Source organism: Schistocerca piceifrons, unplaced genomic scaffold (genome assembly GCF_021461385.2).
Source record: "Schistocerca piceifrons isolate TAMUIC-IGC-003096 unplaced genomic scaffold, iqSchPice1.1 HiC_scaffold_567, whole genome shotgun sequence".
NCBI lineage: Eukaryota > Metazoa > Arthropoda > Insecta > Orthoptera > Acrididae > Schistocerca > Schistocerca piceifrons.
The window spans coordinates 145268-164779 of NW_025728807.1; the positions used below are offsets into that span (position 1 = coordinate 145268).

Here is a 19512-nt window from a genome sequence, read left to right on the forward strand (position 1 = left end):
CGGCATTTTTAGGCGGTACAGTGCAGGATTCAGCGTCTGCAGCATTTTATCGACACAATGCTACGGCGCTTGACGGCAGTCCCACGTTATCTCGAGACATCTGCTGGGGAAGCAGCGAAAGGTTGCTACTGGTCTGAGCATCGGTGGTTCAGTGGTAGAATGCTCGCCTGCCACGCGGGCGGCCCGGGTTCGATTCCCGGCCGATGCATCGTTTTGCTTTTCCCGCGGTGCCGTGTGGCTTGCGCGCTTGAGATGCACGATCCACAAGAATGTATAGCGGGATTCCCTTGAGAAGAACCGAGAACGCAGCACGTGCGGTTCCCCACTCGGACGCTCGCGTCATGTTCTGCGGACTGGCGTCGGCCTGGCCTCACAAGTTGCTGTGTCCAGGTGCCTCCGAGGCAATGAACTTGAACGACGGGGAGTACTGCCCATCGTTGCAAAAGCTGCAGCACCACCACAATCAACTGGGCCGGCAATGCACGTGTAGCAACAGAACACGTTATCCACCAAGTAGAGTATCTCTGCGTCTAACAATGGGTACGCTACTTGCCCAGTTCCCAGGACCAACGGTCCGCCCCGTGCCTCGGTAGCGCGTAAGTCTCATAATTTTAAGGTCGTGAGTTCGATCCTCACCCGGGGCATTTAATTTTCTGTGACTCACGGTGGTGCTGTCGCTAGGGCTCGAACTTATTTCTTGTTTGTTATCCACAACGTTTCAACGCTTCAGAGAGAAAATTTACACTTCCTGTTATTGATACTGACAGCTTTCCTTTTCCTCTTCTCCCAGTAGAGCATGAAGCCAAAAGCATTGCTCTGAGACTTTTGAGGTGCGCGCCTTGCCAGCCGGTATGCGCAATGACGTTCGCAAAGAGAGAAGGGTGCCGACACGGGCCTCGGCACGAAATGTGCGAGAGACCATCCGATCCGTCGAACGGACGCCCAAATCCGGTGAGATCTAGTGGCTAGGATGCCTGGCTATCACCCCGGAGGCCCGGGCTCGATTGCCGGTACCGGAACGGAATTTTTTCCACACGAATCGTCTCAAGTTTCAGCAGTGCGTGCTGCCGTTTCCCGTCCTGCTCGCAGTACAGCTACTGTTTCGTGACCGCCAGCAGAACATAGACGGGCGAAGCAGACACACGGTGACCCTAGAAGTGGCGTGTGGCTTCATGCGACGTGTTTCCAGCGTAGGGCTGAGCAACCATCCGCGTCGAGGCCCGTTAGCTCAGTTGGTTAGAGCGTCGTGCTAATAACGCGAAGGTCGTGGGTTCGATCCCCCCACGGGCCAGTAGGCTTTTACTACTACGAAAAGGCAGCGCCGATTTCAGCTGGCGAGTGTGATGACCAAAAGATCATCGCCCTGCGTGGACGTTGGCAGAGGATCCGATCCCGACTCGTCGGGAAGCGCTGCAGCATTCGCTCGGCAATGGTCACAATATGTTGAATACGCTGGTTCTCATACGGCAAAGAGAAAATGAAAGAAAATGCCCGATTGCCGACGTGTAACAACTTTGGCCCTTGTCAGTGCTTGGGCGGGTGACCGCATGGGAACACAGGGTACTGTTGGCAATTTTGCTTCCTATTTTTCTTTCTCCTTTGTTTTCGCAGCTGCAGACCGATTCAGTGAGGGAGACGCCACCGTGAAATGAAGGGGCGTGCTGTGTGTCCACCGCCTCGCCTCTCCCTGCCTCTCTCAGTCGTTTCTCGTGCTTGTCGTTTTGATATAGGCCGACTGGAGAGCGTCAGCTCTCGCGTCAGCTGAGCAAAGTCGAGACAAGTCGAGACACACTGTAGGCTGGTCTGCAGCGAGTAAGAGGGAGAAAGAACATTAATTTAACGGCGCGTGGCAAAAGTACTCATACGCAAAGCTGAAAGCCTGCTGCGGTGGCCGGGAATCGAACCCGGATCAACTGCTTGCAAGGCAACTATGCTGACCTTTACACCACCACCGCACAACCGGGCGCCCCCACGCCGCGCTGTGTCGGCTTCCCGCCAGTCGGCAGCGGCCGAAGGTGATCGTAGCCCTAGGCGCATTACGAGGTAGGCTAGGGGAGCACATGCAGATGCATTCGCACGGCGTATCCATGCACATTTCGCACCCTTTGTCAAGAGTCGGCGCCGGCGACGCAAGAGGACGCAGAGGACGGCGTTCTGGCGGCATTTTTAGGCGGTACAGTGCAGGATTCAGCGTCTGCAGCATTTTATCGACACAATGCTACGGCGCTTGACGGCAGTCCCACGTTATCTCGAGACATCTGCTGGGGAAGCAGCGAAAGGTTGCTACTGGTCTGAGCATCGGTGGTTCAGTGGTAGAATGCTCGCCTGCCACGCGGGCGGCCCGGGTTCGATTCCCGGCCGATGCATCGTTTTGCTTTTCCCGCGGTGCCGTGTGGCTTGCGCGCTTGAGATGCACGATCCACAAGAATGTATAGCGGGATTCCCTTGAGAAGAACCGAGAACGCAGCACGTGCGGTTCCCCACTCGGACGCTCGCGTCATGTTCTGCGGACTGGCGTCGGCCTGGCCTCACAAGTTGCTGTGTCCAGGTGCCTCCGAGGCAATGAACTTGAACGACGGGGAGTACTGCCCATCGTTGCAAAAGCTGCAGCACCACCACAATCAACTGGGCCGGCAATGCACGTGTAGCAACAGAACACGTTATCCACCAAGTAGAGTATCTCTGCGTCTAACAATGGGTACGCTACTTGCCCAGTTCCCAGGACCAACGGTCCGCCCCGTGCCTCGGTAGCGCGTAAGTCTCATAATTTTAAGGTCGTGAGTTCGATCCTCACCCGGGGCATTTAATTTTCTGTGACTCACGGTGGTGCTGTCGCTAGGGCTCGAACTTATTTCTTGTTTGTTATCCACAACGTTTCAACGCTTCAGAGAGAAAATTTACACTTCCTGTTATTGATACTGACAGCTTTCCTTTTCCTCTTCTCCCAGTAGAGCATGAAGCCAAAAGCATTGCTCTGAGACTTTTGAGGTGCGCGCCTTGCCAGCCGGTATGCGCAATGACGTTCGCAAAGAGAGAAGGGTGCCGACACGGGCCTCGGCACGAAATGTGCGAGAGACCATCCGATCCGTCGAACGGACGCCCAAATCCGGTGAGATCTAGTGGCTAGGATGCCTGGCTATCACCCCGGAGGCCCGGGCTCGATTGCCGGTACCGGAACGGAATTTTTTCCACACGAATCGTCTCAAGTTTCAGCAGTGCGTGCTGCCGTTTCCCGTCCTGCTCGCAGTACAGCTACTGTTTCGTGACCGCCAGCAGAACATAGACGGGCGAAGCAGACACACGGTGACCCTAGAAGTGGCGTGTGGCTTCATGCGACGTGTTTCCAGCGTAGGGCTGAGCAACCGTCCGCGTCGAGGCCCGTTAGCTCAGTTGGTTAGAGCGTCGTGCTAATAACGCGAAGGTCGTGGGTTCGATCCCCCCACGGGCCAGTAGGCATTTACTACTACGAAAAGGCAGCGCCGATTTCAGCTGGCGAGTGTGATGACCAAAAGATCATCGCCCTGCGTGGACGTTGGCAGAGGATCCGATCCCGACTCGTCGGGAAGCGCTGCAGCATTCGCTCGGCAATGGTCACAATATGTTGAATACGCTGGTTCTCATACGGCAAAGAGAAAATGAAAGAAAATGCCCGATTGCCGACGTGTAACAACTTTGGCCCTTGTCAGTGCTTGGGCGGGTGACCGCATGGGAACACAGGGTACTGTTGGCAATTTTGCTTCCTATTTTTCTTTCTCCTTTGTTTTCGCAGCTGCAGACCGATTCAGTGAGGGAGACGCCACCGTGAAATGAAGGGGCGTGCTGTGTGTCCACCGCCTCGCCTCTCCCTGCCTCTCTCAGTCGTTTCTCGTGCTTGTCGTTTTGATATAGGCCGACTGGAGAGCGTCAGCTCTCGCGTCAGCTGAGCAAAGTCGAGACAAGTCGAGACACACTGTAGGCTGGTCTGCAGCGAGTAAGAGGGAGAAAGAACATTAATTTAACGGCGCGTGGCAAAAGTACTCATACGCAAAGCTGAAAGCCTGCTGCGGTGGCCGGGAATCGAACCCGGATCAACTGCTTGCAAGGCAACTATGCTGACCTTTACACCACCACCGCACAACCGGGCGCCCCCACGCCGCGCTGTGTCGGCTTCCCGCCAGTCGGCAGCGGCCGAAGGTGATCGTAGCCCTAGGCGCATTACGAGGTAGGCTAGGGGAGCACATGCAGATGCATTCGCACGGCGTATCCATGCACATTTCGCACCCTTTGTCAAGAGTCGGCGCCGGCGACGCAAGAGGACGCAGAGGACGGCGTTCTGGCGGCATTTTTAGGCGGTACAGTGCAGGATTCAGCGTCTGCAGCATTTTCTCGACACAATGCTACGGCGCTTGACGGCAGTCCCACGTTATCTCGAGACATCTGCTGGGGAAGCAGCGAAAGGTTGCTACTGGTCTGAGCATCGGTGGTTCAGTGGTAGAATGCTCGCCTGCCACGCGGGCGGCCCGGGTTCGATTCCCGGCCGATGCATCGTTTTGCTTTTCCCGCGGTGCCGTGTGGCTTGCGCGCTTGAGATGCACGATCCACAAGAATGTATAGCGGGATTCCCTTGAGAAGAACCGAGAACGCAGCACGTGCGGTTCCCCACTCGGACGCTCGCGTCATGTTCTGCGGACTGGCGTCGGCCTGGCCTCACAAGTTGCTGTGTCCAGGTGCCTCCGAGGCAATGAACTTGAACGACGGGGAGTACTGCCCATCGTTGCAAAAGCTGCAGCACCACCACAATCAACTGGGCCGGCAATGCACGTGTAGCAACAGAACACGTTATCCACCAAGTAGAGTATCTCTGCGTCTAACAATGGGTACGCTACTTGCCCAGTTCCCAGGACCAACGGTCCGCCCCGTGCCTCGGTAGCGCGTAAGTCTCATAATTTTAAGGTCGTGAGTTCGATCCTCACCCGGGGCATTTAATTTTCTGTGACTCACGGTGGTGCTGTCGCTAGGGCTCGAACTTATTTCTTGTTTGTTATCCACAACGTTTCAACGCTTCAGAGAGAAAATTTACACTTCCTGTTATTGATACTGACAGCTTTCCTTTTCCTCTTCTCCCAGTAGAGCATGAAGCCAAAAGCATTGCTCTGAGACTTTTGAGGTGCGCGCCTTGCCAGCCGGTATGCGCAATGACGTTCGCAAAGAGAGAAGGGTGCCGACACGGGCCTCGGCACGAAATGTGCGAGAGACCATCCGATCCGTCGAACGGACGCCCAAATCCGGTGAGATCTAGTGGCTAGGATGCCTGGCTATCACCCCGGAGGCCCGGGCTCGATTGCCGGTACCGGAACGGAATTTTTTCCACACGAATCGTCTCAAGTTTCAGCAGTGCGTGCTGCCGTTTCCCGTCCTGCTCGCAGTACAGCTACTGTTTCGTGACCGCCAGCAGAACATAGACGGGCGAAGCAGACACACGGTGACCCTAGAAGTGGCGTGTGGCTTCATGCGACGTGTTTCCAGCGTAGGGCTGAGCAACCGTCCGCGTCGAGGCCCGTTAGCTCAGTTGGTTAGAGCGTCGTGCTAATAACGCGAAGGTCGTGGGTTCGATCCCCCCACGGGCCAGTAGGCTTTTACTACTACGAAAAGGCAGCGCCGATTTCAGCTGGCGAGTGTGATGACCAAAAGATCATCGCCCTGCGTGGACGTTGGCAGAGGATCCGATCCCGACTCGTCGGGAAGCGCTGCAGCATTCGCTCGGCAATGGTCACAATATGTTGAATACGCTGGTTCTCATACGGCAAAGAGAAAATGAAAGAAAATGCCCGATTGCCGACGTGTAACAACTTTGGCCCTTGTCAGTGCTTGGGCGGGTGACCGCATGGGAACACAGGGTACTGTTGGCAATTTTGCTTCCTATTTTTCTTTCTCCTTTGTTTTCGCAGCTGCAGACCGATTCAGTGAGGGAGACGCCACCGTGAAATGAAGGGGCGTGCTGTGTGTCCACCGCCTCGCCTCTCCCTGCCTCTCTCAGTCGTTTCTCGTGCTTGTCGTTTTGATATAGGCCGACTGGAGAGCGTCAGCTCTCGCGTCAGCTGAGCAAAGTCGAGACAAGTCGAGACACACTGTAGGCTGGTCTGCAGCGAGTAAGAGGGAGAAAGAACATTAATTTAACGGCGCGTGGCAAAAGTACTCATCCGCAAAGCTGAAAGCCTGCTGCGGTGGCCGGGAATCGAACCCGGATCAACTGCTTGCAAGGCAACTATGCTGACCTTTACACCACCACCGCACAACCGGGCGCCCCCACGCCGCGCTGTGTCGGCTTCCCGCCAGTCGGCAGCGGCGGAAGGTGATCGTACCTGGCAGGCGCATTTCGAGGCAGGCTAGGGGAGCACATCCAGACGCATTCGGACAGCGTATCCGTGCGCATCGCGCGGGGCAGCGGGACGGTTGCGGCTTTGTTTACGTCGCCGGGACTTTGGCGCTTCGTTCTTCGTGATTGCTGCTTTCAAGTTTTGTAAGTAACAAAATGTCGACATTTTCGAGAGCTAACACCGTTCAGTGTGTCTTTGATAGAAGTGCTGTCCGCCCTACCGCATTTGAAATACACGAATGGTTATTCGAAGACTTAAAGATACCGGAAGAAATCGTAGACACCTTTCAATTGGACTTTGTTCAGTATTGCTTGTTCTTGAAATTTACGTCTGGGGACTTGTGTGAAAAATTTGTTGCTAAATTTGGTGGCAGTCGCCGTTTTAAACATGCAGACGGCAGTATTAGTAATGTGCAAATTGTGGCGTCAGGGTTTGGAATTCGAACTGTCCGTGTTTTTAATGTACCACCTGAATGCCCTGATCAAGTTTTATCTCGTGCCTTGTCGCGGTTTGGTGACGTTCTGAACATTACGATGGAGAAATGGTCTAGTGCATACCGTTATAAAGTTGCTAGTGGTGTCCGTAGTGTCCGGATGGACCTGAAACAACATATTCCTTCCTACTTTGTAATCGGTGGGGTTCGTGCACAGATCTCATATATCGGGCAACCGCCGACATGTGCCGTATGTCATTCCACGGAACATTTAAGGGGTGACTGCCCTCGACGGCGGCCTGTTCAGTTACCGCGCCAAGATGTTGTGGGTGGTAGCGATAAATTTGTGCCCCTTATGAGTGAGATTGTAGCAGGAACATCCTTTACCGGTCCGACCGACCGACCGACCGTGCGACCGTCGGCCGTTGCTTCTGTCGAAGACAGGTCCGTCGCGGAAAATAATAACACGACTGTCGGGCAGGAGGAAATGGAGGTTGTCCAGGACCCGCCTGCCCCGACCGACCGGGTTGATGACGAACGGGACGTACTCCCTGTTAATACTGCTCCCGTTCAATCGGAATCGGTGGAGGCAACAGACGCTTCTTTACCCCCGCCGCCCCTCCCGGTGCCAACTTCTGCCGAAACTGTAACGCCTTCAGCGGAAAGTAAAAAGCAACGCCGCCAGCGGGGCAAGGGTAAACAGGTCAGGGATCCGAACCCGGCCGCCCTCGCGAATCCGCCAGCCACGGAGAGTGGCAGTGAAAGTGAGCCAATGTCACAGGGTTCCTCCCGTAATAGCAGCCCCGCCAGGACAGAGAAGATTCGAGCACACACTGCTCACTTGAAACAATTTCTCAGTGCCGGGAAGGAACAGGACATTGCTGCTGCTAAGCGCAAATTAGAACAGGGCAGTGAGCAGTTACCACAGCGCCCGCGCAAATATTCGGTGCCGTCACAGCCGGCCGTAACATCGCGCGGCGGCCAGGCGGAAGCCGCCCAGTCGGCGGGCGACGCACGACCACCCCCGCCACCTGATAGTCACAGCCCGTGGTGGCAACAGCAGGAGGACGAGGGGGGCCAGTAGAGTGTGCGGAGACCTACATTGTCCTTGACATGGAAACTACTGTATCTTGTACTGCGTCCAGTGTATTGTCGTGCCATGTTTTTGTAGAATTGCTACTAACCACTACAGTGTTTTAAGACCTACTGAAATTTCCATTTTTATGCCAGCTGCTGTTCGTTTACGTGTAAGTCCGGCATTTTATCACTTCGTTGGTGTTTTTTTCTCTTGCTCTGTATTGTCCATCTGCTTAAAATGTCAACGCAATCACGCCCCACGGGTATGTTTTCTGTTTTGACATTAAACGTTGCCGGTATCTCAGCGGCGCACAAGATAGCAGCTTTTACAGACGTTTTATTTCATGGAAATTTTAGTATTGCCCTTCTTCAAGAGGTATCTAGTGACGTTTTTAGCAATATCCCAGGTTATGATGTTGTTTACAATCTGAATAGTGATAATAATTGTGGCACTGCGATTTTATATAAGTCGTCTTTAGAGCCTACGGACATCCAACTTCTCCCAAATGGTCGTATCTTAGCGTGTGTGATTGAGGGAGTCCAATTTGTCAACGTCTATGTGCCCTCGGGGACTGATCAAAAACGCACACGCGCTCGTTTTTTTACCACGGACATATGCCCCTTTTTGGCTACGGCTCGCCCCATCATATTGGGTGGCGATTTTAATTGTGTTGTTGCCTCTGCTGACCAATACCCCACCCCCACAAAATGTGCTGAACTGACTACCCTTTTAAATGCAGTGGACTTGCGTGATACGTGGCGTCACTACCATCCCATTATGACGCAGTATACGCACTTTTCTACTAGGGGGGCCAGTCGCATTGATAGGATCTACGTTTCACGGGAGCTAACAGGCGCTTTATGTGCAGTCGAAGTTCTGCCTGTCGCCGTGAGTGATCACTGTGGCTACGTGTGCGTTTTGCGGTTGCCGTGCTGTCGCACGAAATCTCTTCCGGCATATTGGAAATTCAATACCGGCCATCTGGGTGCCGAAGGGCTCCGTGCGGAGATACGTGTCGCATGGCAGCAGTGTTTAACAAAGTTCCATACTTACGGGTCCTGCATCGAGTGGTGGGTGGCGCATGCCAAACCAATTTTGCGGAAGGCGGCGCAATTATATAGTCGAGAAACGAGTTACTGGCACAGGCGTACTTTAGCATTTTATCAGCAGTGCTTACAGGATGCTATCCATGCACCTGCTGGCCCGGACGCAAATATTAGACTCCGCCTGAGCAAAATTAAAACCCAGATTCTGAGGCTGCACCGGGAAAGGTCGCGGGGTTTAACGGTTCGGAGCCGTCCGTTATGCCACATCGATGACGAGGAGCCATCGCTCTATCATCTTGCCCGGGAGAAGACACAGGCTCGCAAAAAGTATATTGATGCGCTAGAAACTGATGGGGGGATTGTCTTATCGCAGCGGCACGAAATTGTACGTCATATCTCCGACTATTATACTTCGCTCTTTCACGACACTACCGTGGACGGGGAGGCCATGCGACTTTTATTACATGACTTAGTCGACTGCATGTCCGAACCTGACCGTGAAGAGCTGGTTGCAGAGGTGTCTAATCAGGACGTGTTACAGATCTTGAAAGCCAGCACGACAGGCAAGTCGCCTGGACCCGACGGTCTTCCTACAGAATTTTATATTACTTTCTGGGATATTGTAGGGGACAAGTTTACGGTACTGGTGAACGAAGTGCTTCGCGGCTTCGTCATCCCGAGTCAGTTTCTCGCAGGGCACATTGTTCTTATCCCCAAAAAACGGGGTCCGTGTCGTGTCACCGATCTGCGGCCAATTACGCTGCTGAATGCTGATTACAAGTTGGCGGCCAGATGTGTTGCAGCGAAGTTACAGGCAGTCATGGACAAAGTCATCTGCCCGTTTCAATCCTGCGGCGTTAAGAGGCGGACCATTTTCAATGCAGCGTCTACCTATCGTGACATCATCGCTTACTCGGCCGTCCATCGGCTTTCAGCCGGTGTTCTTTCTCTGGACTTTGCCAACGCGTTTGACAGGATGAGCCACGATTATTTGATGCACGTTATGGACAGAATGGGCTTTGGCCCCCGCTTCATTTGCGTGATTCGCCATTTCCTGACAGGAGCCAGTTCGGTGGTGACTATTAATGGATGGAGAACACCACCTATAGTTCTTCGTAGGTCGGTGCGACAGGGCTGTCCCTTATCTATGTACCTTTTTGTCATTGCTTTGGACCCACTGCTGCGTGCGCTCGACCGCACGATAGGCGGCGTGGATATTCATCTTGCCACTGTGAAATGTCTCGCTTATGCTGATGACGTAGGTGTTTTTATCGGCGACGACGACGATTTTCATCACATCCGGCCCTTATTGAGGAGGTATGAGCGTGCGTCGGGTGCCTTGATAAATCCAAGGAAGACCGTAATGATTCCTTTAGGAAATTGTGAAGTGGATCCCGATCAGACTTGGTTTCGCGTAGCCCGTCATCACATTATCTTGGGCCTTGACGTTACTGCTAATCCCCAACAGATGCGGGCGCGCACCTGGCGCCGGCTGCTCAATCATGTCAAAGGCCTTTGTAAGACTTACGCCAGCCGACGCCTCACCCTCCTCCAGAAGGTCGACCTAATTAACAACGCCGTGTATTCCAAGGCCTGGTACGTGGCACAGCTCCTGGACGTTCCACGCCCACTCGCCCGATCATTTTCGCAGGCCGCTTACTGGCTCCTGTGGCGCCACGAAATCTTCAAGGTTCGGGCGGCAACGTGCGTCCTCGACACCACCTTCGGGGGACTCGGCCTCGTCGATTTTTCCAGGAAGTGTTCGGCGCTGCTGGTGCACCGCATGGCCACCTTGCAAGCTAACAGCCCGGATGGAACGGCGGCGGCCATGCTCGTCGCTTACCGGCCGCCCTCCGAGAGCGCACCGGTGTCCGTGGTGGGCATCCCGTATCAACTCGGCTACGTCAGAGCTTACTACCTGCAGCGGAGCTACGTACTGGAAACGGCGCTGGACAGGAACAGGAATGTTCGACGACTGTATGCGGCAATGGTGGGGCGGCCACCCCCTCACAAGCTCGCTCTTCGTTTCCCCGCGACCGACTGGCGGCAAGTGTGGTTGAATATTCATCATTCCGTGTTGCCCTCCGGCGTTCGGTCCCAGTGGTATAAACTGGTTAACAATACGGTGGCCACTAACCAACGTCTCTCGGACATCCGCCTGCTGCCGTCTGCCAACTGTGGTGCATGCGGCGTTCCAGACACACGGGAGCATCGCTTTCAATGTGGCCTTGTGTCGGCCATCTGGGAACTGTGTAGGGTCATGGTGGCTCTGATCAACAGGACGACACCCTCGCACGTGACTCTCAATGATGTTCTTGCGCCAGGGTTTAAACCCTTCCCTCGCGCGAAGCACAATACCATGGTGTGGCTCTTAGGTCACACAGTCTTCGCCATTCTGGATTGCCAAGTCCAGGACGTATATACATATTTAGCATACTTGTGGGATGCACATTCCCATGTCCAGCGGCTGAAACATTATAACGAACTTTTTGCCAATTTTCTGTGTGCGGCGTTAAAACATGGTTATGCGAAGATGTTCAATAATTGATACATTGAAAACTCCATTTACGTCTGAAGAGGCTATCTCTTATTTTTCGTTTTTTTTTCAATCATTTTTGTTTGGATTTGACCAGATGGTTTTGATGGATCTGTGAGACAATTATGCGCTAAAGAAGAAGATTATCTTTTATTTATTTTATTTGACTTATGGCAGTGGTGCATTTCGTTTTCCACATGGAAGTGACAATATTATTTTAATTCCCATTTACTACCTTCTTCTTCCGATCTTAGGAGTGCGTTTTTAATTTGTCTTCTCCACGCGCATCCTTTTCTCCGAGAATGGACATGGAACTTAATTGTGTGTTTTTTGTATAAGAACGAACTTTCCTACGACTTTTAGTTACTCGTCGTCTGTGGCATCTTTTAGGATGGATCTTTTATTTTGCCATTTTCTTTGTTTGCAGAGGACCATTGTCTTTTATTGTGCATTTCATTGCTGGACGGAAGATTAGAGTTTGTGGAAGAATTTTCATTTCTTTTTTGATTTTCACGATATGATCCACGAGAGCAGCCGTCGGCGACGAGCGTATACCACAACCGATATGATAGCGTTGAAGCTCGCCGATGAAGGCATATTTTGGTGAGAGCAAGGAGGGCTATAAGGGGAGTTGGGAGGCCCTAAAAAAAAAAAGGAAAAAAAAAAAAAAAAAAAAAAAAAAAAAAGAAAATAAAAAAAAAAGAAAAAAAAAAGTGGTAGAATGCTCGCCTGCCACGCGGGCGGCCCGGGTTCGATTCCCGGCCGATGCATCGTTTTGCTTTTCCCGCGGTGCCGTGTGGCTTGCGCGCATGAGATGCACGATCCACAAGAATGTATAGCGGGATTCCCTTGAGAAGAACCGAGAACGCAGCACGTGCGGTTCCCCACTCGGACGCTCGCGTCATGTTCTGCGGACTGGCGTCGGCCTGGCCTCACAAGTTGCTGTGTCCAGGTGCCTCCGAGGCAATGAACTTGAACGACGGGGAGTACTGCCCATCGTTGCAAAAGCTGCAGCACCACCACAATCAACTGGGCCGGCAATGCACGTGTAGCAACAGAACACGTTATCCACCAAGTAGAGTATCTCTGCGTCTAACAATGGGTACGCTACTTGCCCAGTTCCCAGGACCAACGGTCCGCCCCGTGCCTCGGTAGCGCAGTAGTCAGCGCGTAAGTCTCATAATTTTAAGGTCGTGAGTTCGATCCTCACCCGGGGCATTTAATTTTCTGTGACTCACGGTGGTGCTGTCGCTAGGGCTCGAACTTATTTCTTGTTTGTTATCCACAACGTTTCAACGCTTCAGAGAGAAAATTTACACTTCCTGTTATTGATACTGACAGCTTTCCTTTTCCTCTTCTCCCAGTAGAGCATGAAGCCAAAAGCATTGCTCTGAGACTTTTGAGGTGCGCGCCTTGCCAGCCGGTATGCGCAATGACGTTCGCAAAGAGAGAAGGGTGCCGACACGGGCCTCGGCACGAAATGTGCGAGAGACCATCCGATCCGTCGAACGGACGCCCAAATCCGGTGAGATCTAGTGGCTAGGATGCCTGGCTATCACCCCGGAGGCCCGGGCTCGATTGCCGGTACCGGAACGGAATTTTTTCCACACGAATCGTCTCAAGTTTCAGCAGTGCGTGCTGCCGTTTCCCGTCCTGCTCGCAGTACAGCTACTGTTTCGTGACCGCCAGCAGAACATAGACGGGCGAAGCAGACACACGGTGACCCTAGAAGTGGCGTGTGGCTTCATGCGACGTGATTCCAGCGTAGGGCTGAGCAACCGTCCGCGTCGAGGCCCGTTAGCTCAGTTGGTTAGAGCGTCGTGCTAATAACGCGAAGGTCGTGGGTTCGATCCCCCCACGGGCCAGTAGGCTTTTACTACTACGAAAAGGCAGCGCCGATTTCAGCTGGCGAGTGTGATGACCAAAAGATCATCGCCCTGCGTGGACGTTGGCAGAGGATCCGAACCCGACTCGTCGGGAAGCGCTGCAGCATTCGCTCGGCAATGGTCACAATATGTTGAATACGCTGGTTCTCATACGGCAAAGAGAAAATGAAAGAAAATGCCCGATTGCCGACGTGTAACAACTTTGGCCCTTGTCAGTGCTTGGGCGGGTGACCGCATGGGAACACAGGGTACTGTTGGCAATTTTGCTTCCTATTTTTCTTTCTCCTTTGTTTTCGCAGCTGCAGACCGATTCAGTGAGGGAGACGCCACCGTGAAATGAAGGGGCGTGCTGTGTGTCCACCGCCTCGCCTCTCCCTGCCTCTCTCAGTCGTTTCTCGTGCTTGTCGTTTTGATATAGGCCGACTGGAGAGCGTCAGCTCTCGCGTCAGCTGAGCAAAGTCGAGACAAGTCGAGACACACTGTAGGCTGGTCTGCAGCGAGTAAGAGGGAGAAAGAACATTAATTTAACGGCGCGTGGCAAAAGTACTCATACGCAAAGCTGAAAGCCTGCTGCGGTGGCCGGGAATCGAACCCGGATCAACTGCTTGCAAGGCAACTATGCTGACCTTTACACCACCACCGCACAACCGGGCGCCCCCACGCCGCGCTGTGTCGGCTTCCCGCCAGTCGGCAGCGGCCGAAGGTGATCGTAGCCCTAGGCGCATTACGAGGTAGGCTAGGGGAGCACATGCAGATGCATTCGCACGGCGTATCCATGCACATTTCGCACCCTTTGGCAAGAGTCGGCGCCGGCGACGCAAGAGGACGCAGAGGACGGCGTTCTGGCGGCATTTTTAGGCAGTACAGTGCAGGATTCAGCGTCTGCAGCATTTTCTCGACAGAATGCTACGGCGCTTGACGGCAGTCCCACGTTATCTCGAGACATCTGGGCGGGAAGCAGCGTCAAGTTACCGCTGGCCGCAGCATCGGTGGTTCAGTGGTAGAATGCTCGCCTGCCACGCGGGCGGCCCGGGTTCGAATCCCGGCCGAGGCATCATTTTGCTTTTCCCGCGATGATGCTGCCGCGTGGCTTGAGCGCTTGAGATGCACGATCCACAAGAATGTGTAGCTGGATTTCCCTTGAGAAGGACCGAGAACGCAGCACTCGCGGGTCCCCACTAGGACGCTCGCATCATGTTCTACAGACTAGCGTCGGCCTGGCCTCACAAGGCAGCGCGTAAGTCTCATAATCTTAAGGTCGTGAGTTCGATCCTCACCCGGGGCATTTAATTTTCTGTGACTGATGGTGGTGCTGTTGCTAGGGCGCCAACGTATTTCTTGTTTGTTATCCACAACGTTTCAACGCTTCAGCGGGAAAATGTTTACTTCCTGTTATTGCTACTTACAGCTTCCCTTTTCCTCTTCTCCCAGCAGAGCATGAAGCCAAAAGCATTGCTCTGCGACGTTTGAGGTGCGCGCCTTGCCAGTCAGTATGTGCAAAGATGCTCGCAAAGAGAGAGGGGCGCCGACGCGGCACTCGACACGAAATGCGACAAGCGACCGTACGAACGGTCGAACGAAACGGCCACATCCGGTGTGGTCTAGTGGTTAGTTCCGCTTTAGACGCCGTGCAGTGTGGACGTGCCTAGTCTTCCGCTCCGCCGTAGCGTTACGTATAGTGGACTATCGTTGTTTACGTGTTGTGTTGCAACTTCTGTGAGTGTTTCTCCGTCGTTGTTTCGTACCTTGTGTTACTTTCTGTCCTTATTTCAGTGTGTTGTGTGTAGCGGTTTCGACCGCCTATTTTGAAAATGTCGTCCCAGGTTATTCCTCGTCAGGCTACAGTTAGTTTTACTTTCGACAAGTCAACCCGCAATGTGTAACCTAGTTCCCTTGAGATTCATGATTGGTTGGTAGATACCTTTGGTGTTCATTCGGATCAGGTGCACACTGCTTATTTTGATACCGAACTGTATGTTTTCTTTGTTAAGTTCATGGACCCACTTCAGGTTGATAAAATTCTTTCTAAATATGGTCATCAAGTTCTCTTTCGGCATCGGGATGATTCTGTAAGTACCGTTCTGCTTTCCAATGCTTCCATCACGTATACCAATGTTCGTGTTTACAACCTTCCACCGGAGGTGGATAATGTCTATCTTAAGGAGGGTCTACAAAAGTATGGTGATGTAAAGAGCATTCGCCTTGAACGCTGGTCAAGCCAACATCGCCTGCAATGTTACAGTGGTATTCGTTCAGTCGAAATGCACATTAAGCAGAATATTCCATCTCACCTGCAGATCGGTGGATATCGTGTCCATGTAACATATAGTGGTCAGGTTGGCACCTGTTTTTTGTGCAATGAAAGTGGTCACGTGCGTACTGACTGTCCGCGGAGGGTTTTTGTTTTAAAAAATTCTCTCGAACAGCGTCGCAAGTTAACGGTCGCTGACCTCGTTGCAGGTGGTTCTGCTCTTGGTGTAGCACAGTCCAGTGGTAGTAGCGCCCCGCCACAGGTTTTGCGCACCCCTGACACAGAATTTCCTCCTTTGCGTGCTAAATCTGATGTTGTTCCGTCTGTCCCTCAGGTGGGTGTGCCACTTTTGAATAATAAGAGGCGTCGCCCACACGATGGAAACAGTACGGATGAGGATCTCCCTGAGATGCCCCAGTCCGAGCGACCGGCATCCTCCGAGCCACTGTGTACTGTAGCTGCTCCCTGCCCTCCTGAGGTAGCGGTTCCGGTGGCGGCTGCTGGCCCCCCTCCGGCCTCCGACGCAGCTTCTCTCGAGTCGGGTCGTCGGTCGGGCCTGTTGGCGCCGTCTTCCAAACCGACTTCGATGTCACAACAAGTGGAGCCGCGACAACTTCCTGCTTCGCTGCCTCATACCTCTGCCAGCGGAGCTGCTCCGCTTCCTTCCAACTCTGCGGCCTCGGACCTTCCTGCTCACGTTTCGCCTCCGTGCAGTCCATGTTTGCCGGAAGCTAGTGCAGGTGTTGACCATTCCGTTTCGTCGGATGTTTCCGCCGCGACCCCGGATCCCGCATGTGGACCGGCGCGGGTGGTGTCGGATACAGAACTTGACCCCCCTACGTCACCGGCGGCTGAAGCTTCCTTGCCCGTCAGCCGACGCAAGTTACGCGTTCAGCCGAACGTTAATGCTGTTCGTAAAAAACCGAAACGTAAGGGATCCGCGGAACGGGGTAGCAGTCCCCCTCCCTCGGATGCCTCCGTCACCCCTGGTATGGACTGTGACGCTGGTGCGTCGGTGTAGGTGATTTGTTTTCTCGCTTTTCTGTCTATGGTTCAAGCATACACCTTTCTTACCTTAAATGTTAACCGTATTGAGTCCGACGTTCGCATTGCCTCTTTGCGGCAGTTTATTTACGACGCCTGTGCGGACGTAGTGTTTTTGCAGGAAGTGTTGTTTTCTGATCTCTCTCTACCTGGATTTCAAACTGCTTTTAATGTCGCGCCGGAATATTCAACAGGAACTGCTCTTTTCTTTCGAGAGGGCATTCCTATTACTGACATTGAATTCCTTGACTCTGGCCGTGGGATTGGTTGTCGTCTTTTTGATCTCCGCCTCGTTGTTTTGTATGCCCCCTCTGGTTCGGGTCACACTGTGGCTCGATCGCGCTTTTATAAAGAAGAGCTTATTTATCTTTTGCGCCAGAGTCCTCGGAGTCTCCTGCTCGGAGGCGATTTTAATTGTGTTTTACGCCCTGCAGACCAGTCCCCCAATTTTAATTATTGCCGTGATTTACATGACTTAGTTCGTACGATCCATCTGCGTGATGTTTGGGAACACAAATATCCAACCCTGGTGAAATATACGTTTTTTACCGGGTCCTCATGCAGTAGACTCGACAGATTCTATTTATCTGATTTTTTATGTGATAAAATTCTTTCTGTCGATGTTATTCCTACTAGTTTTTCTGACCATTGTGCTTTTACTGCAACTGTAAATCTTAGTCACCAACCTGCAAAACTTTATCGTTCCCAGTGGATGTTAAATGTTTCCCACCTTGCCGACAGTGCTATGGATGATGTTATAAGTGGCGTGTGGGAGCGATGTCTTCGCTCTGTCCCGCGATACCCCTCCTTGCTGGTTTGGTGGACTGCGTTTGCCAAGCCCAAGATTCGTCAGACTTTGATTTTTTACTGTGCTGCAAGGGCGCGTGATTTTAAGAACACGTATGAATATTACTACTCTGTCCTGCGTGAACTATATGACGCGGCGGGTACCTCTCCTCTGCGGATCCATGATGTTCGTCGTATTAAAGCCAAGCTCTTGAGCCTTAAACGACGACAGATGGATGGTCTGCGAGTTAAGTCGAAACCTCACTCTCTTGTTGAAGGTGAACTGACATCCTTGTACCACCTGCTACGGCATCAGACTCGTCGTCGTCGCTCCTTCATCTCTTCTCTTACGGTGGATGATGGACGACAGCTTATTGCACAGGAGGAAATGGTTCGTGCTCTTCATCAGTATTATACTAGTCTATATTCTGCCGATGATTCTGGTGAGTCTCTTTCGGGTGATGTCCTTGGGGATCTAACTGCGACGATCGCGCCTGACGCGAACGGCGAATTTCTCCGGGAGTTCCAGGTAGATGATGTTTTCGATTTTATTGCTCGCTCTCCGTCCAGTAAATCGCCGGGTCCAGACGGCCTGCCTAAAGAATTTTATCTCCGTTTTTGGCCTCTTTTGGGTGGCATTTTTACGCAGATTTTAAATGAGATTGTCAGGGGGGTTGATGTGCCTGCCGATTTTAAAGTAGGGAAAATTGTTTTAATTCCGAAGTCCTCTGGTCGTTTATCTGCTGCCAATCTTCGTCCGCTCACATTGCTGAACTTTGACTACAAGACAGCTGCTAGAGCGCTCAATAGCCGGTTGTCTTCTCTGCTTCGGGGTGTGATTGGTGCACATCAATGTTGTTTTCATGATAGATCTATTCTGACACCAGTAGCCGAATATCGGGATGTTGTCTCGGTTGCGGCGGTTACAAACGTACATTGTGCCTTTGCCTTCCTTGATTTTTACAAGGCTTTTGATCACGTCGGTCATGTGTTTTTAGATCATGTTTTAGGTACAATAGGTTTTAACGCTTCATCACGTGGTGTTCTTGGCAATTTGTATAGGGGAATAACAGCTCGGGTGTCAGTCAATGGGCAGCTGACGCCGCCCATTGCTATCCGCCGCGGAGTGCCTCAGGGTAGTCCGCTCTCTATGTCTTTATTCGTATTGTCCCTGGAACCGCTGCTTCGGACTATTGCTCTCAAGCTTCAGGGTATGTCCCTCTCTGGTGGGAAGCTCTCTGTTAAGGCATATGCGGATGATGTCGTTGTTCTCCTCCGTCAACGTGATGATATCCGGTTGTTGAAAGGGGCAGTTGATGCATACTGTCGTGTCTCTGGAGCGCGTCTCAATCAGGGTAAATGTAAGTTCCTTGATATTCGAGGATTTCGCGATGCTGATGTCCCTTGGGCCACTTTTGTCGATCGCCATACGTCCTTGGGGATTATCATTGATCGGTGTCCTCTAAAAATGGCGGCTCTCAATTGGAAATCTGTCACCGAGAAGATACAGGGGGCTCTGATGGTCCATGAGCAGCGCTCTGCTACCATTTTGCAAAAAGTCAGAATTTTAGACACCTACGTTCTATGTAAAGCTTATTATGTTGCTCAGCTGTTCCCACTTCCCATGATGGTGGCGAAAAGGTTGCGCCAATTGTCTAGCAGGTTTATATGGAAGGGCCATCTATTCAAGTTACGTTACGAGGTTATGACGAAACCGCGTATCTCCGGAGGCTTGGGCCTCTCTGACATTACTCGCAAGGCGTCTGCTTTGTACGTCCGCCGAACGACTCTAATTGTTACGCAAGAAGTGACTTCAATTACATCCAGGCTTTTTACTGTTGTGCGTCCGGCGAGCCTTGCTCCACCTGTCGATGTCGGACGCCTAAATATTAAGCTGAAACACATTCGGGAGTTTTACATTGCGGTGAGTTACCTCGGTGACGTCTTCTTGCGGCGACCGGTGCCAACGACCAAGGGCTTGATTGCCCGCTGGGAGGGGCTGGCCGGTCCCAATCCAATAGAACTGGCGTCTCCATCTGTGTCCTGGAGGAACGTCTGGAAGAATGTTAGTCTGCCGATACACTCTATGGCCGTGG

General features: G+C 52.6%; 13 non-coding genes across 13 annotated transcripts; 9 read left to right on the forward strand and 4 right to left on the reverse strand.

Moving 5' to 3' along the window:
- Positions 1 to 137: 137 nt before the first annotated feature.
- Trnag-gcc lies at positions 138 to 208 on the forward strand. The gene has a single exon. It is a non-coding gene; the product is annotated as a tRNA-Gly (tRNA).
- Positions 209 to 1217: 1009 nt separating this feature from the next.
- On the forward strand, positions 1218 to 1291 carry Trnai-aau. The gene has a single exon. It is a non-coding gene; the product is annotated as a tRNA-Ile (tRNA).
- Positions 1292 to 1883: 592 nt separating this feature from the next.
- Trnaa-ugc lies at positions 1884 to 1955 on the reverse strand. The gene has a single exon. It is a non-coding gene; the product is annotated as a tRNA-Ala (tRNA).
- Positions 1956 to 2295: 340 nt separating this feature from the next.
- On the forward strand, positions 2296 to 2366 carry Trnag-gcc. Its single transcript has one exon. It is a non-coding gene; the product is annotated as a tRNA-Gly (tRNA).
- A 1009-nt stretch (positions 2367 to 3375) lies between these two features.
- On the forward strand, positions 3376 to 3449 carry Trnai-aau. Its single transcript has one exon. It is a non-coding gene; the product is annotated as a tRNA-Ile (tRNA).
- A 592-nt stretch (positions 3450 to 4041) lies between these two features.
- On the reverse strand, positions 4042 to 4113 carry Trnaa-ugc. Its single transcript has one exon. It is a non-coding gene; the product is annotated as a tRNA-Ala (tRNA).
- A 340-nt stretch (positions 4114 to 4453) lies between these two features.
- On the forward strand, positions 4454 to 4524 carry Trnag-gcc. The gene has a single exon. It is a non-coding gene; the product is annotated as a tRNA-Gly (tRNA).
- A 1009-nt stretch (positions 4525 to 5533) lies between these two features.
- Trnai-aau lies at positions 5534 to 5607 on the forward strand. Its single transcript has one exon. It is a non-coding gene; the product is annotated as a tRNA-Ile (tRNA).
- A 592-nt stretch (positions 5608 to 6199) lies between these two features.
- Positions 6200 to 6271, reverse strand: Trnaa-ugc. The gene has a single exon. It is a non-coding gene; the product is annotated as a tRNA-Ala (tRNA).
- Positions 6272 to 12594: 6323 nt separating this feature from the next.
- Trnam-cau lies at positions 12595 to 12667 on the forward strand. Its single transcript has one exon. It is a non-coding gene; the product is annotated as a tRNA-Met (tRNA).
- Positions 12668 to 13240: 573 nt separating this feature from the next.
- Trnai-aau lies at positions 13241 to 13314 on the forward strand. Its single transcript has one exon. It is a non-coding gene; the product is annotated as a tRNA-Ile (tRNA).
- A 592-nt stretch (positions 13315 to 13906) lies between these two features.
- Trnaa-ugc lies at positions 13907 to 13978 on the reverse strand. The gene has a single exon. It is a non-coding gene; the product is annotated as a tRNA-Ala (tRNA).
- A 340-nt stretch (positions 13979 to 14318) lies between these two features.
- Positions 14319 to 14389, forward strand: Trnag-gcc. The gene has a single exon. It is a non-coding gene; the product is annotated as a tRNA-Gly (tRNA).
- Positions 14390 to 19512: the final 5123 nt, after the last annotated feature.